At 34.7% G+C, this 22,787-nt stretch overlaps 1 pseudogene; it reads left to right on the top strand.

Moving 5' to 3' along the window:
* Positions 1-969: 969 nt before the first annotated feature.
* LOC109121068 (protein DMR6-LIKE OXYGENASE 2-like) lies at positions 970-20,790 on the top strand (annotated as a pseudogene).
* Positions 20,791-22,787: the final 1,997 nt, after the last annotated feature.

Here is a 22,787-nt window from a genome sequence, read left to right as displayed (position 1 = left end):
CGACGGTCAGTCCTTCATAACCGTCAATGGGATCAGAAACTCAAAAAAGTTTCAGCCCAAAAAATTGGTTAAGTCTTGGAAGACGGACGAATTTATGGTCCGTAGGTCAGAGGACGGTCTGTAGTCTGTGACCGTCGATCGAGACCCCTATTCACCCACTATCTGACAAGAGCCACAGATGACCAGCATGGACTGTATATGGAAAATATGTAGACAGTTAAGGAGAAATGCAGTTGGGTCAACTTTAAATGATTAGGATCCTGATCACGTATAGATCGATTTTCGATCTCCAGTTCAATAAATTCAGTGGTGTGTCCTCATTCTCCGAGGACAACAATCATGAGTATCATTTATGTTTTTAGTCATTTAGTTTACGTTTTTACTAAATTTAGCTGGGGGCTTGTCCCAGTATTTCTATTTTAGTTTAGAGGCTTAGATAAGACATAATTAGATTCAGCTTAGTATTAAGTTAATATTTCCTTTTTATTGTACTCATTGTTTTCAAATAATTCAGTTGTAGACTATGATTATTCTCCATATTTTCATATTTAACTCTGATTTAGCTTCTACATCATTTTATTATCTTTAGTATGCTTATGATCATGCTAGCAGGGTTAGCGTGGAATCACTTGTGGTCCTAGGTTTTGTGTCTGCGTCTCGGGGTAGCTCGGAGCATGAGAATCTTTTGTATAAGAGCACCAGGTTCAAAAGTCCTAAGATGTATGAAAAAGCCGCACTAAGTAGAGTCCTTTACGTGGGTGTGAAGTGCACCACATCTACTAAGAGGGAGGCTATGTAGTGTTTTAGGAAAAGCATCACTTTCTTGGTATTATTATCGTGCGTGAGATATGATCTTACTCCATTTTAAATGACGTTCTACATTTTAGATCATGCCTCCTTGTAAAGCGAATTCTAGGAATGTAAACCCCAGAAAAGGAAGTGAACGTTGAGTACATAAATTCCATAAAAATGTTGGCTCAGAGTATGACTAACCAACTCAATCGCGTTCATGCTCATGTGAATGAATATGGTGGATCACAGGCAGTAAAAGTCCATGACATTGTTAGGATTAATCCTCCTGAGTTCATAGGATCACAAGCTAATAAGGATCCTCAAAATTTCATGGATGAGATCAAGAAAATCTTTGAAGTAATTAAAATCACTGGGAATGATCGAGTTGAATTAGTATCATTCCAGTTGAAAGATGTTTCTCATATTTGGTACACTCAGTGGAAGGAGAATAGAGGTGTAGATGCGGCTCCTATCACTTGGGATTGCTTTGGTGACACTTTTCTTGACAGGTTTATCCCAATAGAGTTGAGAGAAGAAAAATTCCAAGAATTCATGAACATAAGGCAGGGTAACATGACAGTGAAAAAGTATGGACTCAAGCTTAACCAACTCTCCAGGTAGTCTATTCACATGGTTTGCTAATCCAGGGTTCAGATGAATAAGTTTTGTATGGATCATCAAATTTCGTGAAAATAGAGTGTAAAAATACGACGTTACTTGGAGATATGAACATCTATAGACTTATGACTCATGCTCACTAGGTTGAGGGTTATAATATTAGGAAATAGGCTAAGCAAAATAAGAAGGCTAGGTCTGTGAACTATGACTGTTCTCAGCAGAAATTAGGTGGTGGAAATCTCTCGCTGGGTCAGCAAAAGTTTTCGGCTCTAGCCCCATCATCAGCTACTATTCCATCCTTTAAGAACAGGTATGAATAGAAAGGTACTACACCAGGCTCTAAATTTAAGGGAAGTGTTTCAGGCACGAAGACTTACCCCACATGCCCTTAGTGTGGTAAGAACCATCTGGGCGAGTGTGCTGAGGAAAAGAGGGATGTTTTGGGAGAGGTAAGTCTGGTCAAAGGTTGACAGATTCTTCTTCTACACAAGGTAAAGGAGGTGATAATGGTAGATCTTAGTCTACAACTTTAGCAGCAACATCAAGTCTCCCAACTAAGCATGGTAACTCATCTGATACAGGTGGTGGTCAGTGCCAGAACATGTTGTATGCTCTTCAGGCTCGCTAGGATCATAAATGTTCTCCTGATGTCGTCATTAGTACGTTATGTGTCTTTGACATTGATGTTTATGCATTGTTAGATCTAGGGGTACTCTTTTTTTGTGACTCTTTACATAGCAGTCCAATTCAATGTTAGTCCGAAAACACTCTAAGAACCTTTCACAATCTCTACTCTAGTCGGTGACCCAGCTATAGATACACGGGTATATAGAAATTGCCCTATCACAGTCTCTTAGACAGTCACCTCAGCAGATCTAGTAGAGTTAGAAATGGTAGACTCCAATACAATTTTAGGTATGGATTGGTTACACTTATATTATGCCTCAGCAGATTATAGTACTAGGATTGTTCATTTTAAGATTCTAGATGAACCAATCTTTGAAAGAAAGGGTAGTAGCTTAATGCCTATGATTTTATTTGTTTCTTACATTAAGTCCAGAAAGATGATCTCTAAGAGTTATCTCTATCATCTAGTTCGGGTAAAGGATTTTGGACTTGCAACCCCAACTCTTGAGTTAGTTGCAGTAGTTTGTGGATTTCCCGAAATATTTCTAGTAGATCTTCCCAGAGTCCCACCCGAAAGGGAATCGACTTTGGAATTGATCTACTCCAGATACCCAACCTATTTCTATTCCTTCTTACAGAATGGCTCCAGCAGAGTTTAAGAAATTTGAAGATCAGTTGAAAGACCTTGTATATAAGGGCTTCATTATTTAACCATGGGATGCACCAATGTTGTTCGTAAAGAAGAAAGATGATTATCTAAGAATGTGCACTGACAATAGACAGTTGAACAAGGTCACAATCAAGAATAAGTATCAGGGTGCTAGCCATTTCTCAATGATAGACCTCAAATCGGGTTATCATTATCTTAGAGTCAAATATAGTGACATTCCGAAAACAGCCTTTAAAACTCGGTATGGTCATTATAAATTTGTAGTTATGTCATTCAGACTAACTAATGCTCCTACAGCTTTCATGGAGTTTATGAACAGTGTGTTCAAACAGTACTTGGACTTGTTTGTTATCTTCTTCATTGATGATGTTCTCATTTACTCTAGGAGTAATGAAGAACATGAAAGTCCTTTGAGAGTTGTTCTGTAGACTCTCAAGGATCGCCATTTATTCGCTAAGTATAGTAAATGTGAGTTCTAGTTTCAATCTATTGCTTTTCTTGGTAACATCGTATCTAGCAAAGGGATCCAAGTTATTCGTAGAAGATAGAAGCAGTTAAAAAATGGCCCTTACCTACCTCTGCTACAGAAATAAGAAGTTTCTTCTGTATAGAAGGTTATAATAGAAGGTTTGTTGAAGGATTTTCATCCATAGCCTCAAAATTGACTAGGTTAAATCATATGATGGTCAAGTTTGAACGGTCAGATGATTGTGAGAAAAACATTTTTAAAATTGAAAACTAGATTGACTAAAACTCCTCTCTTTACTCAACCAAAGGGTTTAGATGGTTATATGATTTATTGCGATGCATCCTGAGTTGGACTTAGTTGTGTGTTGATGCAGCAAGGTAAGTTGATAGCTTATGCTTCTAGATAAGTTAAGGTGCATTCGAAGAACTATCCAACTCATGACCTTGAGCTTCCAGCAATGGTGTTTGCACTCAATATATGGAGACACTACCTGTATATTGTCCATGTAGATGTTTTCACCGATCATAAGAGCCTTTAGTATGTATTAATCCAAAAAGAGTTTAATCTTCGCCAGAGGAGATGGCTTGAGTTCCTTATGGATTATGAGATGAGTGTGCATTATCATTCTGATAAGGAGAATGTAGTAGCCGATGATCTTAGCAGATTATCTATGGGTAGTGTAGCCCATGTTGAGGGACAAAGGAAGGAGCTATTGAAAAATGTTCACAGACTTGATTGCATGTGAGTTTGCCTTATGAGCATATATGATAATAGTGTAACAATTCAGAATGGGGTAGAATCGTCTTTAGTAATGGAAGTTAAGAAAAAGTTAGTCACTGATCCAATCCTGCTTGAACATAAAGTTGCAGTCCATAATCAGAGAGTGGAGGTTTTCTACCAAGAGGAGATGTTGTGCTTCGCTATAAGGGTACATTGTGTGTTCCTAATGTGGATGAGTTAAGACAACATATTCTTGTCGAAACCCATAAATCTAGGTATTCTATTCATCCAGGTGACACTAAGATGTACTACGATCTACGAGAAGTCTATTGGTTTAATTGCATGAAGAGGGATATAGCACATTTTATGAGTAAGTGCCCCAATTGCCAGCAGGTCAAGGTAGAACATTAGAAACTAGGAGGTATGACTCAAGAGATCAATTTTCCTACTTAGAAGTGGGATGTGATCAATATGGACTTCATCACAGGATTACCGTGTACTCGTAGACAACATGAATCCATTAGGGTAATAGTTGATAGGATGACTAAGTCTTTTCACTTTTTAGCGGTCAACACTATAGATTTGGTGGAGGACTATTCCATGCTTTACATTAATGAAATATTGAGGTTGCATGGGTTTCCTTTGTCTATCATCTTAGATAGATGTCCTCAGTTTACCTCTCATTTCTAGAAGTCATTTCAGAAAGTTCTTGGTACTCTAGTTAACCTTAAAAAACATTTCATTCATAGATGGATGGGTAGGTAGAGCATACCATTCAAACCTTAGAGAAAATTTTGAGAGCTTGTGTAATCGATTTCAAAGGTAGTTGGGATGATCACCTTCGTCTTATTTTGTTTGCTTACAATAATAGCTACCATTCCAGCATTTAGATGGCCCCTTATGAGTCTTTATACGGACGTAGATATAGATCTCATGTTGGTTGATTTGAAGTAGGTAAAACTCCTTTGATAGGGCCAGATTCAGTATTTTATGCTATGGAAAAAGTGCAATTCATTAGAGATAGACTAAACACAACCCAAAGTCGTTTGAAATTTTATGCAGCTGTAAGGAGAAGGGAAGTACAGTTCCAACTTGATGATTGGTTTTTTGTGAAAGTCACACATATGAAAGGCGTGATGAGATTTTAAAAGAAAGGGAAGCTTAGTCCTAGATATGTAGGACATTACAAGATATGGAAAAGGGTTGGAAAGGTGGTATAAAAGTTAGAGTTGCCAGCAGAAGTACAAGCAGTGCATCCGGTCTTCCACATATCACTCTTGAAGAAGTGTGTGGGTGCTCCATCCTCTATAGTGCCATTGGAGAGTGTGGTGCTGAAAGATAATCTTTCTTATGAGGATGTACAAGTTGAGGTTCTTGACCGTCAGTTAAGAAGGTTGAGGAAAAACTAAGTCACTTTAGTCATGTTTTTATGATGAAGTCAATCCGTAGAGGGAGCTACCTGGGAAGCAGAAGTTGCCATGAAAGCCAAGTATCCTCACCTCCTTCTTTCCGATTCCACTCCAGCTTGATGTAATAGTTCCTCTTCAGTCTTTTAGTCATTTACGCATAAATTTAGTTTTAGAATCTTGTTCCCTCAGTTTGTACTTTTTTTTCAACATATTTGCATATATTCGGAACTCAATCCAGTCAGAAACTCAATTCTTAGTGTTTAGTAGTAGGGTTGCAACTCTCTCCCTCTATTTCAACTAGTTTTGTCTTCATTCAAGGACGAATGTTCCCAAGGGGGAGATAATGTAACATCCCGTAGCAAAAATATTCCAAAAAATAGATTTTTTTGAAAAATCATCAGGTGCAACCGACGGTGGCATCGATGGTCCGTAGGTCAGACGACAGTCTGTTCTATACAACTTTCAATGGGATCAGAAACTCCCAAAAATGTTAGCCTAGAAAATTGGTTATGTCTTGGACTACGGACGGACATACGGTCCGTAGGTCAGACGATGGTCCGTAGTCCGTAACCGTGTATTGAGACCCTCATTCACCCACTCTCTTAAAAGAGCTACGGATGAACAACATGGTCTGTAAGTGGAAATTTAGAAGAAAGTTAAGGGGAAATGCAATTGGGTCAACATAAAATTGTCATAATTGTTAGCACAAAATGAATTAGGTGTCAAATGATCTACCCATAGAGAGATAAATGAATAATCTTTCAATAGCCATAAACATTGATATATTCTACCTCCGAGTAACAAGTTATGCCCGTTTTAGTAAAGTCATGTCGAACATGCCTAGTTGACGGACCGAACGGCGGGGCGTCGGTCAAATGATGGACCGTCAGTCCCGGTCGTCGTTTAGTCCGACACAAACTTTCCAAGGGGTCTTTTGGACCTTTCACACTTTTTTTAAAAAATAAGTTACATTGTTTTGACCCTAAATTATCATATTTTAGTCATTTTAATCCTAGAAACATAAATAAAAACATATCTAAGTCAAACTATTAAATCAAATCTTAAAAATTAGAAGCAAAAGAGGAGAAAAAGCCCAAGAACCCTAGTTCAACAACTCCACAAGTTCAAGCAGTTCCAGTCCCAAAACGTAAATATTTTTCCATGGATTTCATCACCATGTATGTCGGATTTTACTATTGGGTTTCTGTCACCCATTGGGTCCCTAGTTTTCAGTCACATTCTTGATTCTATTATCATGATTTAAGCGTAGAGTGTCTAGAACTTTTATAGAACTTCATGAACCTATAAAATATATGTTTCAAATCAGATTATCATGTTATTACTCAGATTATCGCATTAATTTCAAGAACCCTAGCTTTGTAATTCTTTATTTCTTAAATTACACATGCTAGGTTAGATACTTCAGACACTTCAATTATACATCCCTCATTTATAAATGCATGATTACCAGAATAATTGTTGCATTCTCAGTTTGCATGTTCAGTTTCGAGCTATCCAGTATTTACAAAAACTCAGACATAATCAGTAAATTTACAGAATTCATGGGAGTAGCATAGTAACAAATTGGACTAGGGTTTAGGTACCCAATAGTCCAAGAACTACTACCCAAGTAGGTTGTAAGTCCCTTTTGTGGGCAATTAGTTTAGTGATCACGCCACCACGTCTTTATACCTTTTGGCAGGGTATATTGGGTCTTCTTGCTGGGGTGTATACATCGAACTCCACATTTAGCTAATGCTGTTTTATTATCGATTATTAGTAGCTCCCACATATCAGTCAGACTCTCTTCATTGACCATTTATCAGTGTATTCAGTATTCAATGTCAGAATGTTATAAATTGGTCATTGCCTCCAGTTAGCTTAGAATTTAGTTTATCATATCAGATTATTATACTCTCTTTTATGCTTGTTCAGTTATTTTTTATTTCTACTTTATTCTATCCTACATGCTCTTTACCTTTCAAGTACTGATTCATACATGCGCTACATCTTCTCGTGATGTAGATTCAAGTTCTCAGCATCCAAATCAAGCAATGATCGATTTCCGATCTCTAGTTCACCAAATACTGTGGTGAGTCCTCATTCTCCGAGGACAACAATCATGAGTGTCATTTCAGTTTTTAGTTATTTACTTTATATTTTTTCTAGATTTAAAGGGGGACTTGTCCTAGTATTTCTAGTACAATTTAGGGGCTTATTTCAAACATAGTTAGATTAAGCTATGTATTGACTTAATATTTCATTTGTATTAAACTCATTATTTTCAAATATCTCAGTTATAGAATACGAGTATTCTCCATCTTTTTAGATTTAATTATTATTTAGCTTTCGCATCAGTTCATTATCTTTAGTATGCTCATGATCATGCCAGCAGGGTTAGATTGGGATCACTTGTAGTCCTAGGTTTTGTATCGTATCTTGTGGGTAGCTTGACACGTGACAATTGGAGCATGGTTGTTTAGGGGGGGGGTAAAGTATAGATGAGGATAGAGGGTCTTTATATAGGACTCGTCCTCCCATGTTGCACCCTCAACAAGGTGGTTCCTCCATAAAACATTCACTGGGTCAACCTCCTTGTTCCTTGATATCGTCACTTAGCGGTCCAAAATTTTAATCGGGACCTCTTCATAAGAATGGTCCTCATTTACCCCTAAACCTTCTAGAGGGAGAATTGACACCGGATGACCTACACACTTTTTGAGCATAGGCTTATGGAACACCGGATGAACGGAGGCCTGTTCAATTGGCACCTCAATCCATATTCCACTTCGCCTACTATTTTAAAATTTTATAAGGGACCACATAATGGGTACTAAATTTTATCTTCTGTCCAAACCTCATTCACCCTTTCATGGGTGAAATTTTCAAATAATCCCAATCTCCTACTTCAAATTCAAGGTCCCTCTTTCTATTGTTGGCATAGGATTTTTTGCCGATTATAAACCATTTTCAACTTCTCTCTTATGATTTGACTATTTTCTGTGGCCTCATACACTATTTTGGGACAAAGAAGAGAAAACTAACCCACTTCAAATCACCCAATCGAAGACCGCCACCTTCTATCATAAAGTGCTTCAAAAGGTGCCATACAAATAGTCGCATCGTAGCTATTGTTGTAGGAGAATTCTATCAAAGGAAGGTGATCATCCAACTTTTCTTTGAAATTAATCACACAAGCCCCCAACATGTCTTCAAGAGTTTGGATAGTGCATTCCGCTTGTCCATCCGTTTGTGGGTGGTAAGCGGTGCTAAGATTTACTTGAATGCCAAGCCCGCTTTAGAAATATCTGCAAAATTGTGAAGTATATTGGAATCCTTTATCTGAAAGGATCGACAATAGGGACCCATGCAATTGCACAATCTCTCTAACATACATATTTATCATACTCCTCCGCCGAGTAAGAAACTTTTATGGGAAGGAAATGGGATGACTTAGTCAACCTATCCATTTATGACCCAAATGGAGTCATGTTGTCAACGTGTTCGAGGAAATCCTACAACAAAGTCCACATTGACATCTTCCCACTTCGAAGTGGGAATGTCAATATCTTATGTTAGACCACCCGACACTTGATGCTCCACTTTGACTTATTGGCAATTTGGAAACTTCGACACAAACTTAGCTACCTCTTTTTTCTATCCATTCTAGCAACAACTATTATGCAACTCACGATACATCTTTGTGGACCCTGGTAAATTGAGTATCAGGATCTATGATCCTCTTCAATCATTTTATCCTTTAAACCATCCGTATGCGGCACACATAATTTCCCTTGGTACCTATGTACCACATCATCCCTAGAGAAAGAATCATTATTCTAGTTCAAGACCGATTCTTTCAACTCCATCAATAGAGGAACGAGATTTTGCTTGGACTTCACATCAACCACAAGGCATGAATCAGAGTAATGACGGACCATTAAACCACCCTTTGAAGATTCTGCTAGTCGAACACCCAACTGGCCCATCCTATGAACCTCTTTCACCAATTCTTTCTTATCATCACCCACATAAGCCACACTACCCATCTACACTCATCTTAGTGCATCCGCTACCACATTACCTTTCCCGAGACGATAAAGGACACTCATGTCATAATCTTTTAAAAGTTTTGACCATCTTGTTTTTCGTAGATTCAGGTATTTTTGAGTGAATAAATATTGTAGATTCTTGTGATCGGCATCCACAATTACACCATAGAGATTATGCCTCTAAATTTTCAACGCAAACACCATGGCCGCAAGCTCAAAATCATTAGTTGGGTAATTCTTCTCATGAGGTTTGATTTTCCTAGAGGCATACGCTATCACTTACCCATGGTGTATAATCATCACAATGAATCAAAAACCCTTTCGTACCCTCCGACAAGATCAATATCAGAGCTGAGGTGATCCTATCTTTCAATAATTGGATGATCTTTTCACATGATTCTTACCATTCAAACTTTGACTTCTTTTGGGTTAAGGACATTAATGGAGATGCGATAGACAAAAATCATTCAATAAACCTCCCATAGTAACCGTCCAACCATAGGAAACATTGGATGTCAGTGACAATGTTCAAATATACTTCTTTAAAAGACATATACACCATCGCGTGCAATATATTTACTCAACTATGAGTCGGGGTCGATCCCACAGAGAATATGGAACAATATTATCAATAGAAAATATCTAACTTGATAGTCGTGATATAAAAATGGGGGGGGGAGGTTTAAATTGAAATAAAATAAAAATAATAAAAAAATAGCTTTGAACTAAGCATTTATTTATATCCAAATTAATAAAAATAAATAGGAATGTGTTCTCCATAAGATCATAATGCGTTAATCCAAGTAATAGCAATTCTTTCCAAGTATTATACATGAAAATTGATTAATTAGGTATGTCTAATTCCTTGGTCTGCAACTAGAGAATTTCCCCCTGCACCTTTGTCCGACTACATGTGTATAACATACTAACACTTACCATTACCTCATATTAGACATCATAATCAATGTATAACTTAGTTATTACTTCGCACCAATCAACATTAGCCTATTAGATAGTATCCCACTAAATTTATGTTGATTATTCTTTTCTTATTAACTACCTCCTTTGTTTCGGCAAGTAGAAACAAGGATAGTTCTAACGTTGGTAACCGTTAAAAAGACTTCTAAACGAAATAATTATCAAATACATGCAAAAATCTATTTGAGAATTTCTTAATTACTATTCATACTTTGAGAACCACTCATCGTTCCCACAAACCTAGTAATGGAGTTTAGCTACTCATTATCTAAAAAGACAATAAAAAATTTAGTAAAATAAATATTCTTGTATTAATCATAAGAATTTAAGAACAATAGTTAAACTATCTTTTATTAATCACGAATATAGATAAATAATAAAAGAGAAGAAGGAATAAACCACAGTTCTCTGGCCCCAATGGCGGCTCTTACAAAGCTCCAAAGCTAGAAGAAAATTTATATTATGTCTTCCATCTTGTTTCCTTTTTCTCTCCTAAATAATAATTTATATGTCCTATTTATACATAAAGAAGACCCTAAATAAAATTATTGAGTAAAAGAAATTTTTGAAATCAAAACCAAAAAGGAGTTGATTTTCGTAAATTATTTCTATATCTCAAATATATTGCTGCCTCGGGTTCAAAATTATGAACCCTTTCAATGAATAACACATGGCAAAAATACATCCAATAAATTTGATTTCAGTCGTCCTTCTATGTATATGTAAATATTATATTTTATTCACTTTAATCCATTAAAGTGCCTGGTTGATTTGCTTCTTCAACCTTTCATCTTTAATTCGTTTTAGCTCCAAACTTTTTAGTTTTTTCATCAAATTAATTCTACAAATAAAATACACAATTTAGCACACTCATAAAATATATGCTGAAAATGGAAAAATAGAAATAACAAATGTGAGGTAAATAATAATAAAAATGTGTATTTTGGCCTCACATCAACACCCCATATTTAAAAAAAATTTCGTCCATGAGGAAACATTAAAGCTCATCTAAAAAATTATATTAGCAATGTCATCACTTTGATTAATACAATTTACTAGGGTATATACCCATAAATATCAAGTACACTTCTCAATTATTATACAAGACATCCAAGTAAACAACAAACCTCTAACCTCCTAACTTCAAGAAGGACTTTACACTCATAAATTTATGTGTGCTCGCCTACTCTCATCAATGAAATTTAATAACATCACCTATCTATTATGAAACAAATGCCCTCACAAAAAAAAAGTCCACACACTCAATTAAAAATATTGAACATAAATTAATTACTCCATATAAAGAACAACTATCACACTCACAAATAAAATTCACATGTATGCACAAAGAACCATATGCTTACTCATTATGTACATATCCACTAATTAAGAATGCTTGAATAGTATCAAATAGGACTTTAACGTGTTGTAATGTAGGCTTGGGGATGGGTAGGAAAACTATATAATAGTGACTTCAACTTCCTTAAGAACTTTGCAAGTTTTAGACTTCATCACCCATACTTTATTATCTTTATTTTCAGCCCTCTCTTCAACAATTATTTCACAAGTAATTATTATCATAACAAGGATGTTTCAATCATTATTCTCTCTTTTTATTTTTTATCTTTTTATTTTCCTTCATAATAGCAACCCGCGACTTGCGCATTTTACATGAGTTAAGGTGCACAATGCCCTTGGAAGGACCAGTGCCATCATCAAATTAACTTTTTTTTAATATCACATTCCAATTTTTTTTCACATTCTTTCAAAGAGGGATTTTAAGAACTTTGTGGCTATCGTTGATTATCTTTTCACTCTTCCATCTTTTTTTTTCAGAATTGATAAATAAAATAAGTCTATGCTATGATGCTCAAGGAAAAAAGTAGCAAAAACTAGGGATTTAAAAAAATAATCAGGGAAAAATATGGCTACTAAAAAAAGGCTACAAGCTCAAAAGGCCTAACTACTGATAAAATATTTGAAGAGGCTAAAATTTATAAGACAAATGTAAGAAAGCTTATTATCATCTCCTAATCAAGTAAACACTTTTTATATCGCTTCAACAACATGCAGGGCAAGTTCTAGGCTAAGATGCAAAACATGGAACAAAAAAAATCTTACTACACATGACACAAGTATCAATCAAGGTGGATCAATTCCACTACTTAGAGAGAAAAAATCCTAACAAACTATAAAATAAAATAAGATATATGCAAAGTCAAGGTTTGAAATTTCACTAGTAATCAAGCATTTACAAGAAAATACTACTTAAAATTAGACCCAAATAGTAAGAATAACATAACTCAAAAGGGTATTTTATTTTCTCTCCAAAAATAATAATTAAAAAAAATATTCTGTAATAAAAAAAATAAAAGACACTCGATCCAAAGGGACTATCCTCAGGAAAAGAATCGAAAACAAAAGCCAAGGAACCCATCCTAAAAAAAATTCAATAAAACAATAAAAACTAGGAATTCATCTCTCCACCCCACACTTAAACAAGATGTTTTGTCCCCAAAGCGTTAATTAATATATAAAACATGTTAAAATCCTGAGACCTTTACGACTAGCTAGTAGCACATTCTCTAATTTTATATCAAGGTTCGTCACCGCAGACTTAAGTTCAAACATGCTCCTTTCCTTTTTTTTGGTTTGCGTTCTCAGACTAATCTTAATCTGTAAAAACAAGATAAGAAAGTGATACAAATAAAATGAAATAAAAAATAATATTGAAATAAAAAAGGAAGTTAAACTACTAATTGGGTTGCTTCCCAATAAGCTCTTAATTTAACGTTGCGCTACGACACTATCAATTTTACTATTTTTCCTTCCACTTTGAAAATATGAATTGCACCCCCAATATTAAATAAATTTTTCTATTATGCTCAAGGGGTGGTGGTAGAAAAAGAATGGTCCCAAATAACAGATATCACATTATGCCCTTCTTGGATCCTAATTGAGGAATTAAATGTTCGATGTTGGAACAATAAATTCAAAAATATAGACACAATTTTACTTCTCCATACACTCTTTTATAGGTTTAGATGACTTAATGATAATAATAATAATAATAACAATAAAATTTAAAACTAATCCTAAGAAACAAAAAAAAATACAAGTCAAATTAAATAATAAAGACAGTTTCTAAGTCATATTCCCCGGCAACGGTGCCATTCTTGTTAACGTTCAAATATACTTCTTGTAAAGAAATAATCCATTGTGTGCAATATATTTACCCATCTATGAGTCGGGGTCGATCTGACAGAGAATATGGAAGAACATTATAAATAGAAAATGTTTAACTTGCTAGTCATTATATAAAAATGGGGGGTTTAAAATTAAATTAAAAATAAAAACAATAAAAAAATAGCTTCGAACTAAATATTTATTCATATCCAAATTAATAAAAATAACTAGGAATGTGTTCCCCATAAGCTCATAATACGGTAATCCAAGTAATTGCAATTCTTTCCTAGTGTTATACATTCAAATTGATATGTTAGGTATCTATAATTCCTTGGTCCGCAACTAGAGAATTCCCCCCCGCACCTTGGTCCGACTACGTGTGTATAATTTACTTAGCCTTACCATTACCTCATAGTACACATCCTAATCGATGTATGACTTAGTTATTACTTCACACCAGTCGACACTAGCCTATTAGATAGTATCACACTAAATCTATGTTGATAATTCTTTTCTTATTAACTACTTCCTTTGTCAGGCAAGTAGCAACAAGGATAGTTCTAATGTTGGTCACCATTAAAAAGACTTCTAAACAAAAGAATTATCAATACATGCAATAACCTATATATAATATTTTATTAACTTTAATACATTAGTTTGCTTACTTGATTTCCTTCTTCAACCTTTCATCTTTAATTCGTTTTCGATCCAAACTTCTTCATTTTTTCATCAAATTAATTCTACTAATAAAATACACTATTTAGCACAGTCCATACAATTTATTCTCCTAACAGATAAATAGAAATAATAAATGTGAGATTAATAATAATAAAAATGTATATTTTGGCCTCACATCAGTCGATAGGATTGAAAGGTCTAGGCCAACTTTTTACCACTTACGTCTTCCTCGGATTAACCTAAACCCCTTCACTAGAAAAAATGGGACCAAGAAATGCAAACTATCTCAACCAAAATTCACACTTGATAAACTAAGTAAAACTTTGGTTATAAAACTAAGAAAAACATTGGTTACAAAACTATCCTCAACTGTCTAACATGATCATTCTCACTTCTAGAGTATATAAAATTTTAATAATGAAGACACTCACAAACAAATCAAGATACTTTTCTAAAAACTCGATTCATTAGGTCGATGAAAGCCGTTGGGGCATTTGTTAGACCAAATCACTTAATTAGGAATTCAAAGTAACCATATCTTATTGGGAATATCATTTTTGGAAAATCAACCTCCGTCACTCTAAGTTGATGATAACCCGACCTCAGGTCAATATTTGAAAAGTAACTCGCTCGTTGGAGTTTATAAAAAAAGTCATCAATCCTATGGAGCGAGTACTTATTCTTTATAGTGTATTTGTGCAATTGATGATAGTCGATACACATTCTCAAAGACCCATCCTTCTTCTTTACAAACAATACCAAGGCACCCCCTCGGGATATGCTTGCTTAAATAAAACCCTTATCTAGCAAATCTATGAGTAAAGCCTTTAGTTCTTTCAACTTAGCTGGGGCCATCAAATAAGAAGATATTGAAATAGGTCATTTATCCGGCAATAAATCTTTGTTGAAGTCAAACTCCCGTTCAGCAGGAATTCCGGGAAGGTCATCGAGAAAGATCTCCGGAAATTCCCTTACTACACGTACTGACTATATCGGAGGAACATCGAATTCAAGATCCTTTACTCTTCATAAGTGGTAGAGACTAACCTTTGCAATCAATTTGATAGCCTTTAGACAAGTAATGATTTTACCCCTAGGATTTGAATTTCCTTTCTTCCACTCAAAAGTGGGTGCATTTGGAAATTGAATTTTGACTACCCTTTTCCTAAAATCAATAAAGGCAAGCGAGCATGCAACCAATCCATTCCCAATATGACATCAATATCTGGAATATCAAGTTCTATCAAGTCATTATATGTAACTCTAATGTGCAATGAAATAGGACGACCCTTATAGACTCTTTTAGCCACCAGGGAATCACCTACATGGGTTGAACCTGAAAAAAGACTCATCTAATATGTCGGGTAGTATATCAAATTTCATCGCTACAAGAGGGGTCACAAATGACAACGTAGCTCCAAGATCAAACAAAGAATATACATAAAATGAAAATAATTGTAACAAACCTGTAACCATGTCTGTAAGCTCTCTTGATCACCTCAAATTTGGAGAGCATAAAAGAGATTCTTCTTAGGAGCATCTGAATTTGGGGCACTTTCTTGAGCTTGAGCATTTTCCCTTCCTTAAGATTTCATTTTAGGGCAATCTCTTTTCATGTGACCACTCTTTCCACAACCATAGCAATTACCCGTGCAAACTAGGCACTTACTATCGTGTTTTCTACCACATTTTGAACAAAGAGGCTTCTTAACATACGAACCACCCCCTTTTATATCTTTGGGCTTAGGAGTATACATCTTACTCTTGTTTACCCTTGGAGCATTAGGAGAGTCTTGATTGGAAAAGCTTGTTTTGAATTTTTGTTTGTCTTTCACATTAAATTGTCTTGGAAGAATTCATATCTTTGGTTCTTACCTTCTTCAACTCCCCATAAACTTGCTTAACCTTTTGCTCCTCAATTTGTTCAGAATGAACCATGAGACGAGAGATTTTCATGCTATGAATAAACATACTCGACCTACATTCGTTAATCACAAGATCGGTTAGCCCAAAAAAAAATTGTTCATCTTAGCTCTAGAATACGCAACCATAGTAGGAGCATGCTTTGATAAGTAAGTGAACTTGAGGTTGTACTCCTTCACACTTATACCCCATTGATGAAGGTTGATGAATTCTTGCAATTTCCTCTCCCTTAGTTCCAATGTACAGAACCTATCAAGGAAAGCCATGTTGAAAACTCCCTAAGTAATCTGGCCTTCTATGACCGGTCTCTCATCCTTCCATTGGTCATACCAAACTACAGACACGTCCTTGAGTTTTTAGGTAGCTAGTTCCATTTTCTTGAGAAGACACACCCATAGCATCAAGAACCATGAACACTTCATCAATAAAACCTTGTGGATCCTACTCTATTTTATAACCATAGAAAGTAGGGGGTTTCATCCTTGTGAAATCCCTAATTCTTTATGTGGTGGTGCTACCATTAGGGTTCACTTGCACCCTTGCGTCCTTAGAAACTTGGGTAGCCAATAATTGAGTGAAGCTATGAATATCCGCCCTTATCTCAACTTTAATCATGGACCCTTCTTCAATAAGAACGTGAGGGATTCGAGGAGCTTGAGGGGGAAACCCCTCATTTAAATTTTCCTCCTCGGCTCTTCGAGTATCTTTCCTCCTTGTAACTTCCTATAAGCACAATAAAAGTATTAGAAGGAAGTACTAGATATATTTAAGAATCTAAGTCATGATTAAAAAATAACAAGAGAGTGAAAGTTCCTAAGTATCACACAGTCTCACATCCATAAGTGTGGCGCACTTCAATATCATGAATAAGACCCTTCATAAACGTTTTTTAGTAGGACATCAATCCTAATATTAGTCAACCTCATTTTCTGATACCAAGTTTGTAACGACCCAAGTTACACCATAGTCGTTACCAGTGCCGTCATCCTCAAAGATGACTAGGACAAGCCCTTAGCATACATCATAACACATCATAGGTTAGAAAATCGTAAAATTTTAAAACTTTTTATCTCATGAGGTTTACCTACATGTATCTCTAACACATAATATATATACATAGGGAGTTTACATAGAGTCCTTACATATGATGCTTACTTAGGCTTCTCGTATAGAAAACATAACCAACATACATAAATTTAGTCTAACACTTTTATCTCACATTGAACTATCTATAAGAGTAAAATTGTTTGGACATAACCAATACAAAACAATATGCCCTTATAGGCTTACAATAATTGTCTCAATGATAAAACAAGGAGTAACATTTCTAAACTTAAAGAACATCATAAAAATAGTGGAACTTGACAACTTCCCCAAACATGAGTACTCACCAATGACTCGGGAAAAGATCCAAGTCTTCCTTACAATCGAGCACAAACTTCTCAACGGACGGAACCTAAAATGTTTGGGAAAAAGGGGTTAAATATGGGTTACTACAAACACATGTACTAAGTATTAGTCTCTATGCATAAAAATCATGAATGGATGAGAAAATGCACAATTTAGTCAAAACCATGCATATTGTCTGGCAATTCCTCATACACATATAAAGAACATCACAATCATATCAACATAAAAGTTACTCAAGCAACACTGGTGCAATGCCAAGAATAAAGTCCCATAACCCTATCTTATAATAAATATCACATTAAGAAACCCATTTCATACTCAACATATTCTCATATATAACATGTTTCATTCATCAATACTACTTATAGGTTATGAACATAATCATAATTAGAAAAGTCATATACTAGAAGTGTCCCTTAGGATCCCAAATATGCCATGTGTAAGAGAAGTCTCATACACTCCCTCACACTATGTAGTATCCTCTAAGACAACCCTAATAATATTTCATATAAATAACTTGTTCATTACTTTAATATAAGGGAAGGAAGTACAATAACTGAATGAGATCATGTGAGCTACATGGAATCCGGTGTTCTACTCCCACGCCGTGAAGAGAGTGTTAACACTTTCCTAAGGTGTCACCTTTCGTGCGTAGCTATCTAGGTGTATCCACTAAGCTAGAGTCTTACGTGGGCACATAGTTAACGGTCAAGGAGATTGTTGCTAGAAATATTGACTTACTAATGTTGATGTTTACATCTCATGAGACAACACATAACTAGAGAATCCAGACATGCTAACGCGAGGATACCCATGTGGGAGGCCGGACATGCTAAAGGTGAGACCTCCATCTCATTTACATGATCTTTCAGCGCTAAGCAATTATTAACTTAAGTAATCATATTATTTTATCATACAAGTTCACATTATACTCTTCTAGACCCCTATGTGAACATCTTATCATATCAAGCTCATTGGTGATCTCCCCTTTGCTCTCTTCCATTGCGAAATTGCATTTGTTCTCTTAATCAAAGTCTTGTAACTTTGGGTGATTTAGTGTGTTCTCGGTGAACCGATCGGCAACTCACCGACTACACATTTATGTCGCCGACTTGATTTTTCCCCCTCCCCTCCGGGCTAGTATACTTGAACTGTAGGCGAATTGGGGAGCCACTCGGCAGTTCACCAATTGGTTTTGGCGATTACCAGGATCTTCTTTTTCTCCACTTGTTCAGCTCGTTTTTCTCCCTTTTTTCTAGAAGTGTCCTGCCTTGCTTATTAACTCATATACCTTAAAATTAATGCTTTAACAATAGTTTGTAGAATAAAATAGGCATTTAAGGACACTCAAACTACCAAAAAATATCCCTAAATGAGTAAAATCTTTGACTCATTATTTATTATAACTAACAATAAAATAGATTTTAACTGTGAAACTAACTCAGATTTGTGATTAATTTGGATTTTACATATATAAATATGTCCCTGAATAATAGCAACACGTAAATAATATTCTTTACATTTCATGGGGAGTTTGTCTAACACTCAGCCATCACTAGGAGACTCATGATAATATAAAGTCTAACCCACATTTCCAGAGCCACACTATAGCTTGTTGGAATATAGAATATCAAAATTGAAGTAATGAATTCATCTCAAAATCCCAAATGAATACATAATCCTATCTATACTAGTTGTGCATTTTAGGGGGTTCGAGTTATCTTAATTATTACCCAATTAGGTGTTTAATATGACTCCTATAATGTGCCCTTATACTCATAGTAATAAATATGGTGATTATTGCTCAAAAGTGCTTCTTTAAGGAATATTAGTCATTACTTTAATGGACTATAAACTTTTACCTTAAACTGATTATGATTTGTTAAAACAAATGATACTTTTACTATTAAAATAATGCATATAAAACATGTTGTGTTCCCTTAAGACTCTTCTCAATGGTAATTTGAAATACTTGATCTTAATTTATGCGTGAAATTAATTATGTAAAAGCTTTCAATAATTCTTAACTAAATGAGGTTAATGTGATAAATTAAGAATGAACAATCATTCGAAATCCAACATACGTGGAGAACTATAATCTCAATCATAAGACATAGAATTCAATGATAAGAGATCAAAGCATACTTGGAATTTAAAGAACTTGGGGAAAGTCATAATTTTATGTAATAGTTATAACCTTGTGAAAAAATTCACAACCTTACCATGTGAAAAGGTGTCTTATTTGGAAATACTTTTTCTTCTTGTAAGTTTCAAAAACATATTTTTTTCCTTTTTAGGCATGACATGTTTAAGACCACAAAACTGAATGATATTATAGAACATTTTGCATATCTTTAGGCTAAGACTACATGATTCAAAAGTCTCTTTACTTTCTTAAACTTTATGTCAAATAAAAACAAGATGAAAACCTGGAAAAAAACAATTTATTTTTACATTTCAATTATGTAAATGAATGAACATGTTTTCCTCTAATAGTGCAAGTATGTTGATCAAGAACATTGCAGTTCCAAGAGAACACTTTCTTTTAGTATCATTTAGCTCTTAGGGATGACCCTAGGAATACACAAGAGCCACATTAAAAAATAATCGGAAAATAATGAAACCATTATGAGACTCAATTACTATACACCACACAAGAAACAAAAGCTCACCTTAGAAACACGGTCTTACTACGATCAAACATCATTAATCGCTAGTCATCAAGATTGTGTTAGTGGAATTCAGTTTTTTGTAGACAATGAATGGTACTCCCTCAGTCCAAATTTCAACCATTTTGTGGTTAACAGGAGACAAATTTATGGTATGAAAATTTACGCACTAGAATTATATAATAAAGTAGTGTACTATATGAAAATCATATAAACATAGATAATTGGACAAACAATACATATTTTTGTGAAAAATAATACATTATCTTTACACATGAAGACATGTGATAATATATATCATGATCATTCCTAGGACGTACAACATGAATATCATATCCTTCGCATAATCAACAAACTAGATTATAATATTTTTGTTTTTCCCTTTTGCAGGCGCTATCAGATGGGAGATACAAAAGTTCATTACACAGGGAAGTTGTAAACAACAAGATCCCTCGGAAATCACATGCTTTAATTCTTTATCCATATGAATATAAGGTAGTGAATCCACCAACTAAATGGGTTAACACTAACAAACTCAAAAATATATCCCTAATTCACATGGCCTACCTTCTTTGAGTTTACAAGATGAATCGCAGAGCTGATACATAAAATCTTCAGGAATTTCAGATTGGTTTAAGCATAATATATATCATTTTGAAGAGATGTCACAACCCGGGAGCACCTCCTAGACATAACAGGCATCTTCATTCTCAAGAGACCTTAGAATACATCACTGCATTTCATAGGTGAATAAAAATATGGAGATACTAAAAAAATTACACTGAAGTTCACATATAAATCGAAAATAGTCTAATCTAATCTTTCAAAACCATGTAACATAAGAGTACAAGATTTTGTACATAGTCTTTACAACAGTGCAATATTCTCATATAGAAGTTACAATAAGTCTTGGAATAGAAAACATGAAAATTTGAGTTAAGATTCTTCATCCTTGGACTTGAGGACTAACCAACTTGGGGTTATCAATCAAAGTTCATTGCAGAGTAGAATGTCTTAAATGGCCCCAACCTACATAGTGTAGAATATAGAAGATAATATGGGTTAGTACAAACTACATGTACTAAGTATAGAAACATATGCAAGTATGCACAAAGGGACATTTTAGTTATAAGTATGACAAATTACTATAAAATCTTTCGTGCACATTCTACGAATATAGCCACGTCAACAACATAACCATAATAAGACATTTGGAGATTACATTTTCAAGAGACTAATCATAATAAAGCCATAAGCAATAATTCATCAACATATCACAAAACCTTAGCCATAGTCTAATTCAAGTAAACTAGTGCAACATCTATTTGAAGCCCCATAACACCACCTAAACTAATTAAACTAGCAAAAAGACGATAAGCATTTCCTTTACATCATATAACATCATAATAAGGGTAACCAATCTAATATATAACAATTTAGACCACCATCATGTATGTCAAGTGAAAGCAACATCATATGAGACAAAGATTCTATTGAGTCATCATTATGCATTATATTAATATATGTACATATATTAATCACCCTAAGAATCCCCTCAAGGTCCTGATGTGCAATGTATATGTAAAGTCCAAACATATACCTACACTAGTACATAACCTTAACTCATCCTAGTTATTTTTCATATTTTTACTTTTAGGAAACTTTTCATAACTGACATTATACCATGTTAATTAAATTTGGTGTGAACCTCTCACACAGAAAGGAGGGCATCCAATTTATAGAGGTAGGACATATGCATCATAATCGCTTAAACGTGTATCCACTAGCTAGTTTTCTTATAGGGGCACATAGTTAAGGAACTAGGAGATTATTACTAGAAACTCTCTTTATGTAAATCGGTATTGTAGATTCTACCTCATGAGACCTTTGGTGAACCTACCTATCTTATTGCAAAGCACACCTCCCATTGTCTAGTTCGCTCAGTGCTAAGCTAAATTCCCTTTTGAAGTGTTTTTAAGTCATCCTTAACTCTAGTTTATAACATAGGTCTTAGGAGACTAACCCCTTGAATAACATGATCATAGCCCCGAGTTTCTAGGATGAAAAAAATCCTTTCATCACAACCCAACATTCAGTGAGAGCATTACATCATAATTATAGTAATAAGATGCACAAGATAATCACATTCAAACCCTCATAATGATTTACTTATAATCATATAATATCCATCATGTTCATAGCCTAATAATACATTCATAACCTCATCATGTATACTTGAATTTAACAATATTACCAAGAATAGACCAACAATAATACAATAGAGTATTCATGATCTTGAAACTCTTACTAATGGCTTGCAACAATATCATAAAAGATCTAACCCCTAAATACATGATATTCACCCAACAATACAATAATCATCATCATATGATGGTAAATTATTCAAAAATACATTCAATTTCATCTCCCTTAGTCATAATCAATCTAATTCACAAGTTAGGATTACGAGAAGAAAAGTATTTATGGGTCTTTAAAGAGATTTAGGTCAAAGCTTTAAGGTATACTTCATTACACACGAAAACATACCCATAAATAATCACTAATAATCCAATTAAGACTAAACAA

Source organism: Solanum lycopersicum, chromosome 9, assembly GCF_036512215.1.
Source record: "Solanum lycopersicum chromosome 9, SLM_r2.1".
NCBI classification, from domain to species: domain Eukaryota; kingdom Viridiplantae; phylum Streptophyta; class Magnoliopsida; order Solanales; family Solanaceae; genus Solanum; species Solanum lycopersicum.
The sequence above is the reverse complement of the archived record's forward strand: the minus strand, read 5'-3'. Positions and strand labels throughout refer to the sequence as shown.